This window comes from Ostrea edulis, chromosome 4 (assembly GCF_947568905.1).
Source record: "Ostrea edulis chromosome 4, xbOstEdul1.1, whole genome shotgun sequence".
Lineage (NCBI taxonomy): Eukaryota > Metazoa > Mollusca > Bivalvia > Ostreida > Ostreidae > Ostrea > Ostrea edulis.
The window spans coordinates 75,141,474-75,162,231 of record NC_079167.1 but is presented as its reverse complement, the minus strand read 5'-3'; the positions used below and the strand labels follow the sequence as shown (position 1 = coordinate 75,162,231).

Here is a 20,758-nt window from a genome sequence, read left to right as displayed (position 1 = left end):
TCCTATACCACAGTAAAAAAAAATATATACAGGTGACTCTCGGTATCTCAAACTTTGAGCTCTAGCTCAAATTTCTCAATCTCATGGTTCCAAGTTTTTTCCCTATATATTAATACAAGTTAAAATACTCTTGTTCTCTTGAAATCCGGATCTGTCAAAGTTAAATTCAAGTCTCCTTATAAAATTACTCTGGATACCTCAAAGTGCTAATTCTTTATTTAAATTTAAGTCTCATTATACTTAAATATCTACTTGGGATACCTCAAATTCTAATTCTCAAGATAAATTTAAGTCTTCTTACCCTTGAATATCTACTCCGGATACCTCAAACAAGCCACTGATCATGGGACTGAATTAGCACCTAATGGACCATACCTGTAAGATGACCATTATTCTGAAAATAAAAAAAGGTCCGAAAGGTTAGTAATTAGCGATGCTTCTTCATCAGGTACTGCACTTACCTAGGAATCAATTTTTGAAATGATTGACTGCAATTACCGCAGAAGCTACTTAGATAGTGTAAGGTGATAGTTTCTTTATTCTTCATGTTCATATTTCAGTTGAAGTGAATTTATAAAGTATATAACTTGAGGAAAATGAAATTATAAAATGTGAACCACGCTCACGATATTGTATATCTTACAGTGTACCACTTACAACAAGAGGTCCAAGGGCCTAGAATCGCTCTTCTGATAAATTGTACAACCCCACCATTTCTATTCTTAGCCTCTTAGTATTCTAAATCTTTAGTTAAATCCTAAGAATTCAAAAAAAGTAGGTCAATGTGACCTACTTTTTGGTTTACACATTTTGAGAACCCAAAAAATATCAACTGACAAAGTTTGATGATTTTAAACCAATTAGTATCTGAATATTGAAATATAGCTGTCAAATTCCAATCGTAGGTTATGGTGACCTACTTTTTGGTTAGCCATCAACTGACAAAGTTTGATGACTGTAGGTCAAATAGTATCTGAAATATATAAATATAGCCGTCAAATTCCAAAAGTAGGTCAAGGTGACCTACTTTTTCATCAACACCCTTCAAACATCCAAGACCCAACAACTGACAAAGTTTGATGACTGTAGGTCAAATAGTATCTGAATTATATAAATATAGCCGTCCAATTCCAAAAGTAGGACAAGGTGACCTACTTTTTGGTCGATACCCTTTGAACATGCAAGACGCATCAACTGACAAAGTTTGATGACTGTAGGTCAAATAGTATCTGAAATATATAAATATAGCCGTCAAATTCCAAAAGTAAGTCAAGGTGACCTACTTTTTGGTCGACACACTCCGTAGACTCAAGATGCATCAACTGTCAAAGTTTGATGATTGTAGGTCAATTAGTGACTGAAATATATAAATATAACTGTCAAATGCCAAAAGTAGGTCACAGTGACCTACTTTTTGGTCGATACACTCCGAAGACTCAAGATGCATAAACTGACAAAGTTTGATGATTGTAGGTCAAATAGTGTCTGAAATATAGTAATTTAGCTGTCAAATACCAAAAGTAGGTCACGGTGACCTACTTTTTGGTCGACACAAACCGAAGACTGAAGACGCATCAACTGACAAAGTTTGATGATCCTAGGTTTCACAGTGCCCAAAATATGCATCTAAAATTGAAAATGTGAAATTTGAATATCTGCAAAATTCAAAAAGTAGGTCACTGTGACCTACTTTTTTATAAATATGTTTCAAGGCCTCAAGATGCATCAACTTACAAGATTTGATGATTCTAAACCTCTCGGTATTTGAAATAACAACTTAAAATATATCTATAAATGATAAGCCATAAAATTCAGAAAGTAGGTCACGGTGACCTATTTTTCAGTTGACGCATTTCAAGGTCCCATGATCCACCAACTGACAAGTTTTGATGATCATAGGCTTCAAAGTGTCCAAGATATGCATCAAAATTTATTTTAAAATAAATACCTGCAAAATTCAAAAAGTAGGTCACCGTGACCTACTTTTGAGACAACTTGACACAAGGTCCTAAGATGCATCAACTGTCAAAATTTGATGGTCCTAGTCCTTATAATGACTAAAATATCAAAGATTTAAGGAAATATAAATTTAAGTCAACTTTGAAGTGACCTTGAGACCACGCCCTTTGCCCCAGGGTAATGCTTTGAACAATTTTTAATCTACAACATATCCTCATCCTTATGTGTAAGTTTGGTGATAATCTGCCCAGTGGTTCTTGAGAAGATTTTTTAGCAACCACTACTTTTGTTTGTATTTTCCTGATTATCTCCCCTTGTTAAAGGGTCACATCCCTCTATTTAGTATGTATGAAAGCCCTTGGGCCAATGATACCCTGTAACAAATTTGAAAAAAATTGGCCAAGGGGTTCTTGAGTTATAGCCCTTTTCCTAAAAAGTTTACGAACACCGCACAAATGGCCATAGCATTAGCTCTTTGAGCCTTCGGCTCAGAAGAGCTAAAAAGTCGATCAAAGTGCAGAGTCCTGGACTCTTAGAGAAAACTTGAATTCTCAAAATTTTACTTTAGTCCTACGGACTGAGTTTTTGAGAGTTACTTGTTTAAGAAGGTACTCTACATCATCACAAAGGCTGACTTTCTTTTAAAACATGGATGAAAATATAAATATCAGCAATATTTGTCTATTCATTTCAAAAATCATCACCTAGCTGAGTGGCTCAGTAGATTAGCATGTCAACTGCTGAACTGTAGATCATGGGTTCGAGTCCAGCAGGGATTTTAGATTTTTTTTCAGATTACTTTCTATTAAAACTGCCATTATTTGACTAAATACAGTTAATTTGAAAGTTTTCAATTTCAAAATATTGTTGTACATATCCTCCACTTTAAATCCATATCAAATTTCTCTGGTGTAGCATACCTCCTTAATAATTAGGTTTCCTTTTAGTTTTTCCTCATTATATTTCATACCTGACTTGTTTTGCAAAGAGCAAGGATACATGTACACCAGGGCTCGAAATTAACATATGTCCGTCAGTCTGTGACTGGCTAAAAGTCTGGCGGACTGACTGACATTTGTTTTAGTCAGTCTGATGGGACTGGTTAATTTTCTAAAGCATCATTTTGGAAAATATACTTAATATGAAATTTCATACACATTTGGCATGCTTCGATCTGTTTAATCAACCGGACGAATCTGATTCGTAAATATAAATTCCACATTTAAGTGTTACAATATTGTCTAAGGCATAATGAGTTAAATTTCATTTTAATGATATCAACAAAATATATTTGATTATTTCTGGAAAACTCTGTTGGACTGGTAATTTTTTCTGCGGACTGGTTAAAATTATACCCCATCAGTCCAGCTGGACTGGTGACATAAAAAGTTAGCTTCAAGCCCTGTACACTATCACTATTTCTTTTGTGTGTCTTTACATTTTTGTCTTGTTCAAATGTTTGATATTGAATAAACTGAAACAATGCAGTTGATTCAGAAAATAGTTGGCAATCTGTGGGTTCGAACCCAGGGCCACTCACTTGACAAGCAAACATGATGTCCATTCCGTCACAGAGTCAGTATTCTTACAACTGATAAATTATATACATATATCAACTAAAGTTTACCATGCACTAATATAAACTGCTATAAAGAAAACTTGTCCATAAATTTGATTGACACAAAAATGACAAGTTATCATCCATTTTTAATAATTATGCGCCAATAAAACCCACCTCAATCAAGTGTTTTCAGGGTGGTAACCTTTGCTCCATTAAAACACGATATATGAAACCCTACTATTTTGGAAAAAAAATTGACACTCAGCATAATAATTATAATACTGTCACTTTTGCACAAGCACTATGCCAAAACAGAAGTCAGGGTTTTGACACTTCCATGTCCTTGTCTTCAGCTTGTACACAATGTATCAAAACCCTTTACTATTTCAGCATAGTGCATGCAGAATGCAACATCATTACATAAATAAGGCTAGCAAAAGTACATCTTAATTTGACTAGTAAGGCCATTTTGATATGATATACAGGTATCTATGGTGACCAATTTTTACATATTTTCTCGGTCGTAATTATGCCAACTTTCCCAGCATCCATTACGGAGATAGCTCTTATCGGAGGCAATCTCTCTACACGTGTTTCATTGATAGGGTACTGGAATCAATGATAATCGACAATCAGTGGATTGTCATCTAGTTCTCTAAGCCTTAATTACACTTTTACTCCCTGTCAAATAATCACTGTTCTGGCTTTATCTACAGATAATGCTAAATCAACATCAATCATCAGAATTTATACAGTGGGCCCAGGTCAGCAGTGGCAGCAGGCAGACCCCCTGCTGTGTTTTTAATAATATACTTGTGCACGTAATATCAAAATATATTTTTATTATGGAATCATACTTGGAGACACTAGCTTATATATTGTTATTTTATCCATCACGAACAAAACATGCAAAGTTGTTTTAAAGGAGACATTGTCATGAGATAACTGTTAATTTAGTACACGTATAAACATATCGAGGGTATTCAATATATGCTTTGTAGATAAATATGGAATTTATTTCACAAGTAAGACAGGACTTTTTTTATATTTTCACCAGTGCGTAACACGAGTGAAAACATTATTTTAAATACCTGTCTTACTCACGAATAAATTCCATATCCAACTATACAAAGCGTTGAAATTTCTTATTACATTGTCTTTGGTTTTAGAACATGTTTATTTCAAATATTAAAGGATGTATAGTAATATAAAACATGACATCACAATCAGTGTGTGTATATATGTGTGTGTGTATATATATATATATTTAAAAAATATGAAAAGAAAACACAGAAATCCTCCGTAAAGCTTTAGCGCTTTCATTACATCTTCAGAAGCTTTACAAAAATGTATTCATTATTCCATCGTCACAAGTTGTTCTGGGTATTTTTGGCTTAATAAATACAATTTTAATTCCTCCAAGCGGATATCCCTATGAAGGCTAAGGAGTGCGATAGGATACAGCTACTTTCAAACACACGATGTGCTAATGACGGAGAAATAATACCATTTGTACACACTTATAATCCGAGAAATCAAAACATCAATTCAATTGTTTATGAATTAAACAAGCTACTTAGGGAAGATGAACAAACAAAAGGCATATACAAGAACTGTCGTTTTATTAGCAGTAAACGCCAGCCCAAAAATCTTAAGAGAATACTTTGTTCCTCCCAATTAGATGACCGTACTTATACAGTGTCAAAGTGTACAGACCCTCGATGCGGTACATGTGACTACATTACAGAAGCGACCGGTTATAATTTTAACGGACGAGAATTTAAAGTTAATGCTAACATGTCATGCGATACAAAGGATGTCATATATGCCATCACATGTCCTGGATGCAAGGAATATTACATTGGTGAAACTGGCAACACTCTCCGTGCCCGTGTACGTGTACATAAGCAGCACATCAGTACACCTGAATACAGACAAATCCAGTTAAGTGCACACCTGGAAACGTGTGGTAAAAAACGATTTAACATTTTCCCAATTTATAAACTCAGATGTGCCAGTGCTATTCAGAGACGGGAAAAAGAAAAACATTTTATCGGTATTCTAAAGCCAAAACTTAATAGTCTTTTATAATTGCCTATGATTTTCCCGTACTTTTTCCAGATCATTGTTGTACATTATCCATGACGTCACAATATAGACATTTAACGTTCCGCTTACTTTGACGTCATAATCACTGTTACTATGATACTGCTATGTATACATTTTTGTAAAGCTTCTGAAGATGTAATGAAAGCGCTAAAGCTTTACGGAGGATTTCTATGTTTTCTTTTCATATTTTTTAAATATTAGTATCCGATTACTGAGACTATTTCAATTTTGGATATATATATATATATATATATATATATATATATATATATATATGAAAGATAAAGAAGCAGGGAAATATACAGCTATTTTGACTTAGCTGCAATAATGTAGCCCTATCCATTTTTTCTTAAATTCTCCCTAAAAAAAAAAAAAAAAAAAAAAAAAAAAAAAAAAAAAAAAAAAATCAGAGAGGGCTACATTATTGCAGCTAATTTTGACTGTGTGATATCAACTTTTTGAATTATGTATATAAATAAACAAGATAACATAGAATAAGTGTCGCTTCTGAACTTTTATCTGGCTGGTATAGTGAGAATTCTGAACTTTTATCTGGCTGGTATAGTGGGATGGGCTGCTAGGGGTTTGTTACTGTTGGCAAACTGTGTCCCCCACCAGTCTTCTAAATCTATCTGGATGTGAACTTAATTACTCCCTAATGCTGAAGGGAATCAAATGATGAGGCAAAAGGTTACTCAATGAAAACCACATACATTTTTATCTGTACAGTATGTATGGAATAATTCAATTATTTAATTCATTATTCATCAATTTGATATTCTTTTGTACTAAACAGGGAAGATAATTTCATCTTAATCTCCCTGTGTTATCATTAGTCTGGGAACTGCAGGTCTCAGGCAGTGTACAGGCTCCACCAGATTCTCTACAGCTATGGCTGTCAAATTGCTGGACGTTATGATGAATTCATGAACTACCTTTTTATTGATTGTCCTGATAGGTGGCAGTCTGGATGGAGGCATGCTCATATGGCAGAAAACAGTTTCCACCACTTAAATCCACTTAATCATATTGTGTATACATCATGTGTCATAATATAAATGCTCCAAGTTATATTGTTGGGGGGGGGGGGGGGGGGGGATAAAACAATACATGTAGATGGGTGACCTGGTCAATTGTACATTTTAACCAGCCATGCACATACAATGTATATAAACTGTGCATATGAATTTGGAAACTTAATAACCTATTGTAGAATCACCATATGCAGCTTCACTACTCAAGTGTCAAATTGCATGTTAAATTCAGCATCTGAGAGAAGACCCAACATATTGCTCCCTTCAGGACAAACCAAGGGAGATGAGTGTCTGGAGCAAATAACAATGGTTTGTTTTTATCCGCAGGGAAATTTTCAATCACTCTGTGATAATCAACTTAGGAGATCATTTTTGCTTCATGAGAGAATTTAATGCCACAAACTAACAAAGTTTCTACCAGTCACACTAAAGAGAGACATCTAAGAAGTGCAAAGACGAAAACAATGACAATTTGAATGCGATTAATCACACAAATTAATTCTCTTAATTACAATCTTATTTTAAAAGGGGGGGGGGGGGGGGGGGGGGACTTCATTCCAGGTGATTCTAGGAATCGGCATTTTTGTGAAAATTGGTTGACAATACTTAAATGTCATGATGGCTAAAACGTTAACCATCTCCACCAGGATGAGTCATGGTCTCTTCGGCTTAAAAATCAATTTCTGCCGTCAAGCCTGGAATCTGCCATTTCTCTCAGGGTGGTGAAAATGGGCTTAAGTCAGGCCTCAACTGATAATACTGAATATTATCTCCAATCATACTCCAAATATGGTCAGGAGTATTGATCGCAGGATGGGAGAAAAGCGGAGGAAGTGAATTATGCAACCTTGAGCCAAAAAGACGTCAAGAACCCAGAGAAACATGGACGGTTATAAGATTTTAGACTTCTTTTGACAAGTGACTCATCTCTTCAGTTTATTAATGTTTTTTCTTCCTTTTGTGATGTTCTGATGGTGGAAGTTGTCAAAGCTGACAGGCAGGAGGAAAGCCAAATTTACAAAACCAAAACTAGATACGTAGGGAAAACAATTAGTCAAAATGTCTGTAAAACATTCAGAAGAAAATTCTTACTTGATTCAAAAAATATATTATACACATTAAAACTGAAGAGAAGTTATCAATGAATAACAGAGAAAGCTGTGTAATATTTGAACAATGATAACTTCAGAAGAGTCACAGTGCCTTTGATAGGCACTTACACCGATGCAGTAGCAAATTCTATCATATAAAACATCACCAATATTTTATCACTCAATGTGTTGAATGTGCATATACCCAGTAATTGAATACATGATTTAAAAAGTTATTGATTTACCAGTGAAGTAAATTATTGATAATAACTAAATAAATTTGATTTGTTGTTCCATTAGACATACATTTACGCAGAGATTTCGTGCAAGCCAGTCGACGTCACCCTGAACATTAAAAGGAACAAACAGAAAATGATAATAATTCAGGTAAAATGAAAATAATTAATAACAGTGAAAGCAAACCAATCAGTAATTGAAAGCAAATCAGACTATCTGCCAGGTAGATGTACATTTACCTATGTGTACAATCAGACTACCTGCCAGGTAGATGTACATTTACCTATGTGTACAATCAGACTACCTGTCAGGTAGATGTACATTTACCTATGTGTACAATCAGACTACCTGTCAGGTAGATGTACATTTACCTATGTGTACAGACTACCTGCCAGGTAGATGTACATTTACCTATGTGTACAATCAGACTACCTGCCAGGTAGGTGTACATTTACCTATGTGTACAATCAGACTACCTGCCAGGTAGATGTACATTTACCTATGTGTACAATCAGACTACCTGCCAGGTAGATGTACATTTACCTATGTGTATACTGTTTCAGTGTGTCTTTTTTATTAATTCATTTAATATGGGGAATAACCGAACAGATTTTAAATATTTTGACTCAATATTTCATTTAGAATTACAACTGCACTCTGATATTAGAGACATAAAATAAAAATATTAATTGTGATTCTATTTCTTGAAGCAATTTCGCTCACATTACATGTAATCTATTTAGAATGTGTTCAAATGATTTTGAGCGTATTATTTTTTTGTTATGGTTGTAATTGTCTCATTAAGCTAAAGATTTGTTGTTTTTTAAATTATAAACACCTCTTTTATTATGTTTTAATTGGCCCAGCCCATTTTCAGACTTTTCAAGGAGTCAAACACTTTAATCTGTTAATTTCAAATACCTGTATTAGCCGATCTGTTGTGGTAAAAACACAATGGGATTTGCATTGAATCTACATTAAGGTATACACAGGTCATTGCAATATCCTGATTCCAGACAGTTCTGATACACAATTTTGATGAAAAAATCTTTATTGAATAATGAAATGTGATTAAACAAGTCGAACAAGATAAGATATTCCTAGACATTGTGAAAAAATATATATTAAAATTGCTTTGAGGGCTATAAATGTATTGGGTTTCGCTCTGCCTGGTGGTTTTGATATAATTTGTTTCGAGATTTGCAGACTTTTCACTTTTTATACTCCACCTTTGTATAAATTTAGAATAATGCTGGATTTCCATCTATGCCCACCTTTTCCAGATTCTCTAATGTCTGCATGTTTCAACGGGTGTGGTCTGATCTTGCACGGAACTATTCTTGCACGAAATGGTTTGCATAAAATACTTGACAGTTTGCAGTACAGAAAATGAATGGTTTGCATGGAACGATGAATATGGTCTACAGGAAACAAAGAATGGTTTGCAGACTTTGCAAAGAACGAAATGGAACACTTTGGAGGTATGGGTTGCATATGCTTATGGGTCGACGATCTGTAATAACTAGCTAGCACTTTTCCTTGTAGTAAAGCCGAGACTTCTTGATAAGGACATATAAGGCATCTGATTCCGTGAGAAAGTGATGTGAATGTGTATTTTTCATCAAATATATGTAAATGAAAAAATTTTCGTTCATATTTTTGAAAATGTAGAAAACACACAGATAACAAATATATTAGTTGAGATGTTGTTTATCACATTATGTTCTGAAGTGTTTTCAATTATGTGTACTCCAGGTAAGCGCTCAGTAGTGGAATCAGTTGTTTATTTGGTTGATTTTAAGTGGAGGTGTCCATCTAGTAGGTTAATAACCACTTCTATTGCTGATCAAATTAAAATATTGGTTGAAAACAAAGAAAGGGAAAAGGGGTTCTCCTCAATACAGTGCAGCTTATTTATCCATTTCTAGTACACCCTTAAAGTTTAAACAACAGGTGACCCAGCTAGTACACACTAAAAGTCTACACAACAGGTGACCCAGCTAGTACACACTAAAAGTCTACACAACCGGTGATCCAGCTAGTACACACTAAAAGTCTACACAACAGGTGACCCACCTAGTACACACTAAAAGTCTACACAACAGGTGACCCACCTAGTACACACTAAAAGTCTAAACAACAGGTGACTCAGCTAGTACACACTAAAAGTCTACACAACAGGTGACCCAGCTAGTACACACTAAAAGTCTAAACAACAGGTGATCCAGCTAGTAAACACTAAAAGTCTACACAACAGGTGATCCAGCTAGTACACACTAAAAGTCTAAACAACAGGTGATCCAGCTAGTACACACTAAAAGTCTACACAACAGGTGATCCAGCTAGTACACACTAAAAGTCTACACAACAGGTGATCCAGCTAGTACACACTAAAAGTCTAAACAACAGGTGACTCAGCTAGTACACACTAAAAGTCTAAACAACAGGTGATCCAGCTATTACACACTAAAAGTCTACACAACAGGTGATCCAGCTAGTACACACTAAAAGTCTACACAACAGGTGATCCAGCTAGTACACACTAAAAGTCTAAACAACAGGTGATCCAGCTAATACACACTAAAAGTCTACACAACAGGTGATCCAGCTAGTACACACTAAAAGTCTACACAACAGGTGATCCAGCTAATACACACTAAAAGTCTAAACAACAGGTGATCCAGCTAATACACACTAAAAGTCTACACAACAGGTGATCCAGCTAGTACACACTAAAAGTCTACACAACAGGTGATCCAGCTAGTACACATTAAAAGTCTACACAACAGGTGATCCAGCTAGTACACACTAAAAGTCTACACAACAGGTGATCCAGCTAGTACACACTAAAAGTCTACACAACAGGTGATCCAGCTAGTACACATTAAAAGTCTACACAACAGGTGATCCAGCTAATACACACTAAAAGTCTACACAACAGGTGATCCAGCTAGTACACACTAAAAGTCTACACAACAGGTGACCCAGCTAGTACACACTAAAAGTCTAAACAACAGGTGATCCAGCTAATACACACTAAAAGTCTAAACAACAGGTGACTCAGCTAGTACACACTAAAAGTCTACACAACAGGTGATCCAGCTAGTACACACTAAAAGTCTACACAACAGGTGATCCAGCTAGTACACACTAAAAGTCTACACAACAGGTGATCCAGCTAGTACACATTAAAAGTCTACACAACAGGTGATCCAGCTAATACACACTAAAAGTCTACACAACCGGTGATCCAGCTAGTACACACTAAAAGTCTACACAACAGGTGACCCAGCTAGTACACACTAAAAGTCTAAACAGGTGATCCAGCTAGTACACACTAAAAGTCTACACAACAGGTGATCCAGTGAAGCAAAAGCTATGCTTTACCATCCAAGCCTAAATTTGATATAAATTACCTTTTTAGCAAGCAGGTCAAAATCAAAAGACTGTAATCACAACCTGAATTTGGTGAGACTAGTAAACTTTGTACTTCCCTCAATAGTAACCAAGGAAACATATGTATGAATTCAGTTAAAATGTTCCTAAGGGAATGATCCTCCTAAAATGGTAGATGTTTCATACAAGGAGTGATATTATGAGGTACAGCCACTGCTTGGTGACCTTGACATTATAAAGATAATTTATTGATACCTAAGTACAAAGAAAACAATGCTGATACTGACAGGTGCAAAAGCTAATTAATGTTCAGAAAATACAGTCAAAATTAAGTTTAGTAAAATTCCGACCAATGGCATAATCATGCAAAAATATTTCAGTATTTAACATGTCAGTGACCTGGTAATCAATTAAACAATGTTACAAAATGATATTGACAGTGGTTATCAAGTATCCAAAATGATTAGCTTAGAAACAAGTTTTGAACTTCTTAATTAAGGCAAACCAGACACAAATATGATTCTTTTCAGAATCATGACAGGTTGTTGCTTGAAGTTGTTGTACAAAATAAACAGTTCAAAGTCCTAATTGACAGTGGATCAATGGTAAATGCAATGTCTATATCATGTTATAACATTGTTTGCAAAACAAGTCTGACTTGAAAGAGTTAACAAACAAAGGTTCAGAGGTGACTGTTGCAGACAATTGTTACTAGGGTACAAGGGGATATATTGAATGTACTTTGCTAGTTCTGTGTATAAAATGTCCCTGTATTGATAGTACAAGACATGGAGTTCAACGAAAATTGCCCTGTCATTCAGTGGTACCAATTAATGTACTTACAATTTGTAGAGAGGTATTTAGTGATGGTATTAAAATCATGTCCAATGCTTGGAAAGTGGCTTTAGACAATATTAAGTGTCAAACTTACAGTGTAAAACCAATATATCAGAAAACACTTATTGTTGACCAAATTAATAATTGTCATTAAGGGGCATACCCAAGATGTTATCTATAAAAGAAAATATGACAATGGCGACTGAAAATTCTGATCAACTGTTTTAAAAGTTCATTTGTCTTAGAGTAGTGGTCTTCATCTACTGCAAAGCCTTCCGTGCAGGTTAAAACACAGAAATATTAAACTAGGAATCAAAGTTAATTCTAGCGAGTCGAGACTCAAGAGTTCAGAACAGTATGATTCTGTAAAAACTCTCTTGTAACAGTTTGTTCATGTGTTAACTTTTGAAGTTTTCTACAGGCCCATTGAATATCGGTAAAATCCAATCTTGTGACTTCCAATATCGATTGCACAAGTCATTGCAATTTTGTCTTGACATGTGATTATTGTGTAGTATAGAAAAGGAGAAAATTCAAGGCTGGACCAAGAATTGAACCAGGGACCCTTTTACTACTAGTCAGGTCCTCTAACCACTGAGCTATCCAAGCTGATATCCACAGTCTGTTTAGCCCCAACTACTACAATTGAATTAAAAGACCTGGAAAGATTGCTATATGTCACCACAATTTGATGATATGATTGACACATTATATGGTAATGGCAAGTTGAAATAGATGAAAGAGAAGCACAATTGGATGTAACTTCAGTTTTAATTAATGTAACAGAATGAACTTTGGTCTCACTAATGGACCAGAAACTCATGGGAGATATGAGTTTGAGAAAATGTCTTATTTTTCTGGATGATGTTTTTATTTGTTCAAATACTCTTGAAGAACATTGCACAAAGTTAAAGAAAGTTTTTATGAAAGTAGCCGAATATATGAATTGAATTAAAGCCCCCCCAAATGTGAATTATTCAAACAGTCTGTAACATATCTAGGATACACCTCAAACAGTCTGTAACATATCTAGGATACACCTCAAACAGTCCATAACATATCTAGGATACACCTCAAACAGTCTGTAACATATCTAGGATACACCTCAAACAGTCTGTAACATATCTAGGATACACCTCAAACAGTCTGTAACATATCTAGGATACACCTCAAACAGTCTGTAACACATCTAGGATACACCTCAAACAGTCCGTAACATATCTAGGATACACCTCAAACAGTCTGTAACATATATAGGATACACCTCAAACAGTCTGTAACATATATAGGATACACCTCAAACAGTCTGTAACATATCTAGGATACACCTCAAACAGTCTGTAACATATCTAGGATACACCTCAAACAGTCTGTAACACATCTAGGATACACCTCAAACAGTCTGTAACATATCTAGGATACACCTCAAACAGTCTGTAACATATCTAGGATACACCTCAAACAGTCTGTAACATATCTAGGATACACCTCAAACAGTCTGTAACATATCTAGGATACACCTCAAACAGTCCGTAACATATCTAGGATACACCTCAAACAGTCCATAACATATCTAGGATACACCTCAAACAGTCTGTAACATATCTAGGATACACCTCTAACAGTCTGTAACATATCTAGGATACACCTCAAACAGTCTGTAACATATCTAGGATACACCTCAAACAGTCCGTAACATATCTAGGATACACCTCAAACAGTCTGTAACATATCTAGGATACACCTCAAACAGTCTGTAACATATCTAGGATACACCTCAAACAGTCTGTAACATATATAGGATACACCTCAAACAGTCTGTAACATATCTAGGATACACCTCAAACAATCTGTAACATATATAGGATACACCATTTCAGTGAAGGGAATAGAAACAAATCCGGAAAAGGTATGTCAGCAGTAAGAGAATGGCCAGCGCCTACCAAAGTCAAATTGCTCCACCAGTTCCTGGGTTTCATTGGGTTCGCCAACACTGCACATAAATAGAAAAGAATGTCAAGGACAAGCTAAGGAGATGAAGGATAAGTCCTCAGACACAACTTCACCATCTGATTCAGAGAATGAAACACTGGTGGTTAATCAAGAAAGAATTCCAAATGGACTGCATTCTGCCTCCTACCTCGCATGATAATTGACTAAGTTAAACCTCACGATCTACAGATCTCACATGATAATCGACTAAGTTAAACCTCACAATCTACAGATCTCACATGATAATCGACTAAGTTAAACCTCACGATCTACAGATCACCTGCCTCACACGATAATCGACTAAGTTAAACCTCACAATCTACAGATCTCACATGATAATCGACTAAGTTAAACCGCACAATCTACAGATCTCACATGATAATCGACTAGGTTAAACCTCACAATCTACAGATCTCACATGATAATCGACTAAGTTAAACCTCACGATCTACAGATCTCACATGATAATCGACTAAGTTAACCCTCACAATCTACAGATCTCACATGATAATCGACTAAGTTAAACCACACAATCTACAGATCACCTGCCTCACACGATAATCGACTAAGTTAAACCTCACAATCTACAGATCTCACATGATAATCGACTAAGTTAAACCGCACAATCTACAGATCTCACATGATAATTGACTAAGTTAAACCTCACAATCTACAGATTACCTGCCTCACACGATAATCGACTAAGTTAAACCTCACAATCTACAGATCTCACATGATAATCGACTAAGTTAATCCTCACAATCTACAGATCTCACATGATAATCGACTAAGTTAAACCTCACGATCTACAGATCTCACACGATAATCGACTAAGTTAAACCTCACAATCTACAGATCTCACAAGATAATCGACTAAGTTAAACCTCACAATCTACAGATCTCACATGATAATCGACTAAGTTAAACCTCACAATCTACAGATCTCACACGATAATCAACTAAGTTAACCCTCACGATCTACAGATCTCACATGATAATCGACTAAGTTAACCCTCACGATCTACAGATCTCACATGATAATCGACTAAGTTAACCCTCACGATCTACAGATCTCACATGATAATCGACTAAGTTAACCCTCACGATCTACAGATCTCACATGATAATCGACTAAGTTAAACCTCACAATCTACAGATCTCACATGATAATCGACTAAGTTAAACCTCACGATCTACAGATTACCTGCCTCACACGATAATTGACTAAGTTAAACCTCACAATCTACAGATCTCACATGATAATCGACTAAGTTAACCTCACAATCTACAGATCTCACACGATAATTGACTAAGTTAAACCTCACAATCTACAGATCTCACATGATAATCGACTAAGTTAACCTCACAATCTACAGATCTCACATGATAATCGACTAAGTTAAACCTCACGATCTACAGATCTCACACGATAATTGACTAAGTTAAACCTCACAATCTACAGATCTCACATGATAATCGACTAAGTTAACCTCACAATCTACAGATCTCACATGATAATCGACTAAGTTAAACCTCACGATCTACAGATCTCACATGATAATCGACTAAGTTAAACCTCACAATCTACAGATCTCACATGATAATCGACTAAGTTAAACCTCACGATCTACAGATTACCTGCCTCGCACGATAATTGACTAAGTTAAACCTCACAATCTACAGATCTCACATGATAATCGACACCAGTGTGTCCTCAGATGTACCACTGTCCACCGGAGTGTCCCAATGGTCTGTTCTCGGCCTCCTTCTCTTTCTGGTGTACCTTCTCCCACTCAGGAGAGTTATCAACCAATATGCCATAAACCGTCATGGGTTCGCAGATGACACTCCACTTTACAGCCGTTTGAGTGTAAAAAACACTGCCATGCGGACCTATCAAGTCAACATTATGGAGGAATGCATAGCAAGTGTCCGAACCTGGATGACTGTGAACAAACTTAAACTAAATGATGGAAAAACTGAGATAATGGTGGTTGCTAGTGCCCACAACCAGTGCCTTGTGAAGGATATCCGTCTGAAGATTGGTGAAGCAATATTGACACCTAAAAACCTCGGTGCTGCCCTGGACGCCACCTTATCAATGGAAATACAAGTCAGCTCCGTGGTAAGGAAGATGTACTTCAACATCAGGAGAATATCCAAGGTGAAACACATCTCACCCAGGAAGTGTGTGCAAAGGTCATCAATGCAACAGTCATATCCCACCTTGACTATCACAATGCCCTCCTGCTTGGCATGACCAATCGCCCCATGCACCGACTACAAGTGGCTCAGAACAACGCTGCACGTTGTCTTACAAGAACATGCTACAGACAACATATTTCGCCGGTACTTGAACAACTACATTGACTGCCTGTAAAGCAACGCATTGTGTTTAAATTGCTGACAACCATACATAAGTCACTACACTCTTTCTCAGCACCAGCATACATGAGAGAGCTATGTCCTGTTTACCTTCCACATAGGACCTTGAGATCATCATCCGACCAATGGAAACTGGTAGTGAAGAAATCATCAAACAAATACGGTGCAAGAGCCATAAAAACACTAGGTGCACAACTGTGGAATAAACTGCCATTCGAACTTTGAGAGCTTGAAGCACATCGAGCATTCTGCAAGAACCTAAAAACACTTGTTCAAGCGTGAATATGGCCTGTGAATGTAAAATTCAGTGTAATATCAAGGATTCCATGTGCAAGCTCTTGCAAACTAAATTTTGATCCAGCATACGAATACCTGTATGCCAATTGTATCTTGTCAAGTCAAAGTCGACCACTTTGTCATTTTACTACCATGTTTTATTTAAATTCTTTCTATTTTTTATCATTTCCTTAATAGCTCTTGCAGGTCTTTTAAGTATATTATCAATGACTATTAGCACAAACATTGTACAGCGCATGGAAACTATTTGTAATTTTGCGCTTTATAAATGAATAAAATAATAATAATAATAATAATAATAAATACTTATTTATCCCAGATCATGATACCGTTCAATACAGAGTCAATTTAATTTAAACATATTTTATTGAGAAACTCAACAGAATTGGGCAACAGGCAGAGCCTATGTAGGCCCTCTCCCAAAATACAGAGTCATTAGGGGTGTGTATTGCTCAAGATTTTACGATACGATACAATATTTTCTGATGCGATATCCGATATATTGGATTTACAATGTAGTTAAGCATTTTCTGAAGTAAAATATCAAAATAAAAAAAAATGAAGTGGTTTAATATCTTTTATTTCATAACAAAACAAACAATGACAATTAAAGTCTGATGAAACTCCAATGTCACAGTGAAAAAGCGGGGATTAAAGTCTGAGGAATCTCTGATGTCACAATGTAAAAGCGGGTATTAAAGTCCAAGGAATCGTGTTCCTGTTAGAAACCATTTTTAAATTATGAACTTCGATTCCGGCTATTAAAAGAGCTGTTTTTAAACTCGACATTATATCGTATCGTCGAAACACCGTATCATATATTGCAGGACAGATGTATACCAGTACATTTCGATATATCGATATATTGATTCACCCCTAAGAGTCATAGGTGGATTATCACTTTGCTAGGGCTAAAGGACACACAGGTTTGAGCTCGCTCTTCTTGGGGTTAAATCCCGGACTGCACATGTAGCCTTGTTTTTTCGTGTTTAGGAAATGCTCTAAATTCTGTCAAATGTAACTTAGTCCCTAGCTAGAGTCACATTGGTTCAAGGATGAATTAGATATTCCTTTAGTATTTTTAGGCCTTTATAACGTTATTTTTGATAAATTAATTGCCTTGTCCCCTGTATAATAAATAGGGCTTTAGGAAATTTTCAGTCTACTTGCATTGAGGTTCACTATGATATTTAGGGTGTTGTATGGAATCTTCTAGGTTGTGTATGGAAGCTCACTCCCATCTATTTTGTCCTGCCAGGAAAGGAAAAAATACAACGGACCAGACTGGAATTCGAACCCGGGCCCCTGAATCTCTTATCAGGTGCTCTACCATCTGAGCTAACTGGCCACCAGCAATCAAACTCAGCTGACCACTACACTCCTCCCTACTTAAATGTCTTCACACCTGAAGACATCAACCCAGGATCTTTATCCCCTGGCAGGCATTTTCACCTGTCAGTTCCAGGGGCTAGTCTACGGCACCAAATGTAATAGGAAGGGAGAAAATGCAACGGACCAGACCAGGATTCAAACCCTGGCCCCTGAATCTCTTATCGGGTGTTCTACCAACTGAGCTATCTGGCCACCGACGATTGAACCCGACTGACCGCTACATCTATAAAACAGTGGACAGAAGCCTTGATTCTTGCTCAGATTTCTTGTACATGTATTTGTAATTATTGATGTTTGGTGAACTTTTCAACGTTTCATAAATATAATTTTTATATATTCAGCATCCGTGTTTAGTAAATTCACAAACATAGGAGACATGGTACAATCGCGTTAATCGAGGAGTGATTGTATATATGATTAAGAAAATAAGATTTACATGCTTTTATGGATTTTATGTAACATCTCAGAACGACTAAACTTGAGTACACGAGATTAAAAATGGAGAAACATGTCCCTGCGCTTGTATTCTAATCGATGCCATTTGGACAAAAATTTTCAAGTTCCATAGGTATGGTTTAATTTTTCATTAGTTTTCTATATTTTCCTTTTAAACATGTATATGTACGCGTTGCCCTCTATAACATGTATTATTCACGCTTTCATATAATAGAAAATTGTAATAATGTTACAATGATACTATCTGGCATAGTCTTATTTATTGTGTCCCACTTTTAGTTAAACTTATTTGTACAAATCATTTTATGAATATATATTGATGTTAACCCTATGAACTGTATGGTTTTTGGTAATGATAAACAAAGACAAACTGACCCTATTCAGTCTCTGGTATGTCCTTTCCCCCACCTATTTCAAGAATCTTGACGCTTTTGAATGTGAATCATTGTATGATTGAAGACCAAACCAGATGAATACACTGAGGAAAAGTGTTGCACAGAGAAGACCTTAATCTTTGGACTTCCAAACTGTTAAAACATTCATCATCACAAGAACCTCTGGTCAGGAAATTTCTAAAATTCAAAATAAGTATACATGAATATGAAAAAGATTATTCCAGCACTATCCTTTTTATTCAATGAATAGTCTTGTGTGAATGTTTTTCATTTTAAGTATAACCTCTTCTAATCTAATTTCCATCTTGATGGCTCAATTTGGGGTCAACGGGTCATGTAGGGAGCTATGCCAATAACCCTATACTGACCATCAACAGAGAAATAATTGCAGGCCAAGATATAAATCTTACTCCATGATGTATTAATCCATCAAATCTGTCTCATTGTTTAAAGAGTCTTTGATGAAAGACCAAGACTACAGGCAATGAGGACCATATCTTAATTAGGCCTAATACTGATAGTTAAAATAATTAAAAGTCAAATTAATAGCAATTCCAAATACTGCATTCCATATCAAGAAGTACTAGTCTGTCATTTTTAACTTTTAAACATAATTTGATATGCCGGTACACTGATCCAAAATAATCGATAGGGCCGAGGAGTACTTCCAATTAAAATCACCAAAAGATGCTAATTTTACTGTGGGTCTTTGATCTTTTCACTCAATATTTTGCTTTACAATTTAAATATATAACTCATAGCTAAAGTGTGTACAATATAGGCCTATACGTACTATTTCAACAGAAGCATTTTCCTGAGGCATTTATCCTTAGCGTGTCTTATTTTGACTAAGCACTGTGATTGAAAAAAAACACCAAAAAAACTCTGGACAAAAGCTTAAAGTTTCATCACTTTCTCTTTGATATGAGTTTTTTCATCAGTACTCACTAAATTATTTTTGTACTTCTAAAGATGGAAGATAATATATAAATCAATTCACAAAGAAAAACGAATTGATTCACTTTACTTTTGCATTTCTTTGAAACAATATCTTCTCTTAAAAGAGGTACGCAATTAAAAAAAATTGTACCTGAAAATATTGTCTCTGTTTTTTCAAAGTCCTCTTCTCCTGGGAAATGCAGGCTGAGGCATCAATTAAGCCCAGATCCCCCTGTGGAAGATCAGAATCTGTAGACTAAGCATGGCCACATAAACGGCAACTCTCAGTAATCAATACTAAACTTTGTAGCATTCCATATAAAACATGCAAGCTTTTACTGCTTTTTTGGATCATCCATTATGGAAGTTTTATGTTCAGGCTCCAAAAACGGAGTTACAAATAATCAATCTTTACTGATCCAAATCATGAATCTGCAAATATTCGTTAATTAGGGACTTAACAGCCACCACATATCTTTATTCCTTAGAGGCCGTTACCGGTACTGGACTTAAAATTAGCTTGATTAAGTAATTCCATGTAATTCACCATTTCCTTCAGTCTCAGACTGCATCAAAATTACCTTTCTTTTGCAAATAATAGTATGCCATAAAATTTCGCTAATGTGCTTTATAGGGCATGCGCAACATTGTACATTATCATCTTTCTTGTCCAAGTAA

General features: G+C 35.7%; 1 long non-coding RNA gene across 1 annotated transcript; it reads right to left on the bottom strand.

Annotated features, from left to right (window-relative positions):
• Positions 1 to 301: 301 nt before the first annotated feature.
• LOC130054321 (uncharacterized) lies at positions 302 to 20,464 on the bottom strand. Its single transcript, XR_008802636.1, has 3 exons — positions 20,232 to 20,464; positions 19,122 to 19,318; positions 302 to 394 (listed from the first exon to the last, which is right to left on the bottom strand). It is a non-coding gene; the product is annotated as an uncharacterized LOC130054321 (long non-coding RNA).
• Positions 20,465 to 20,758: the final 294 nt, after the last annotated feature.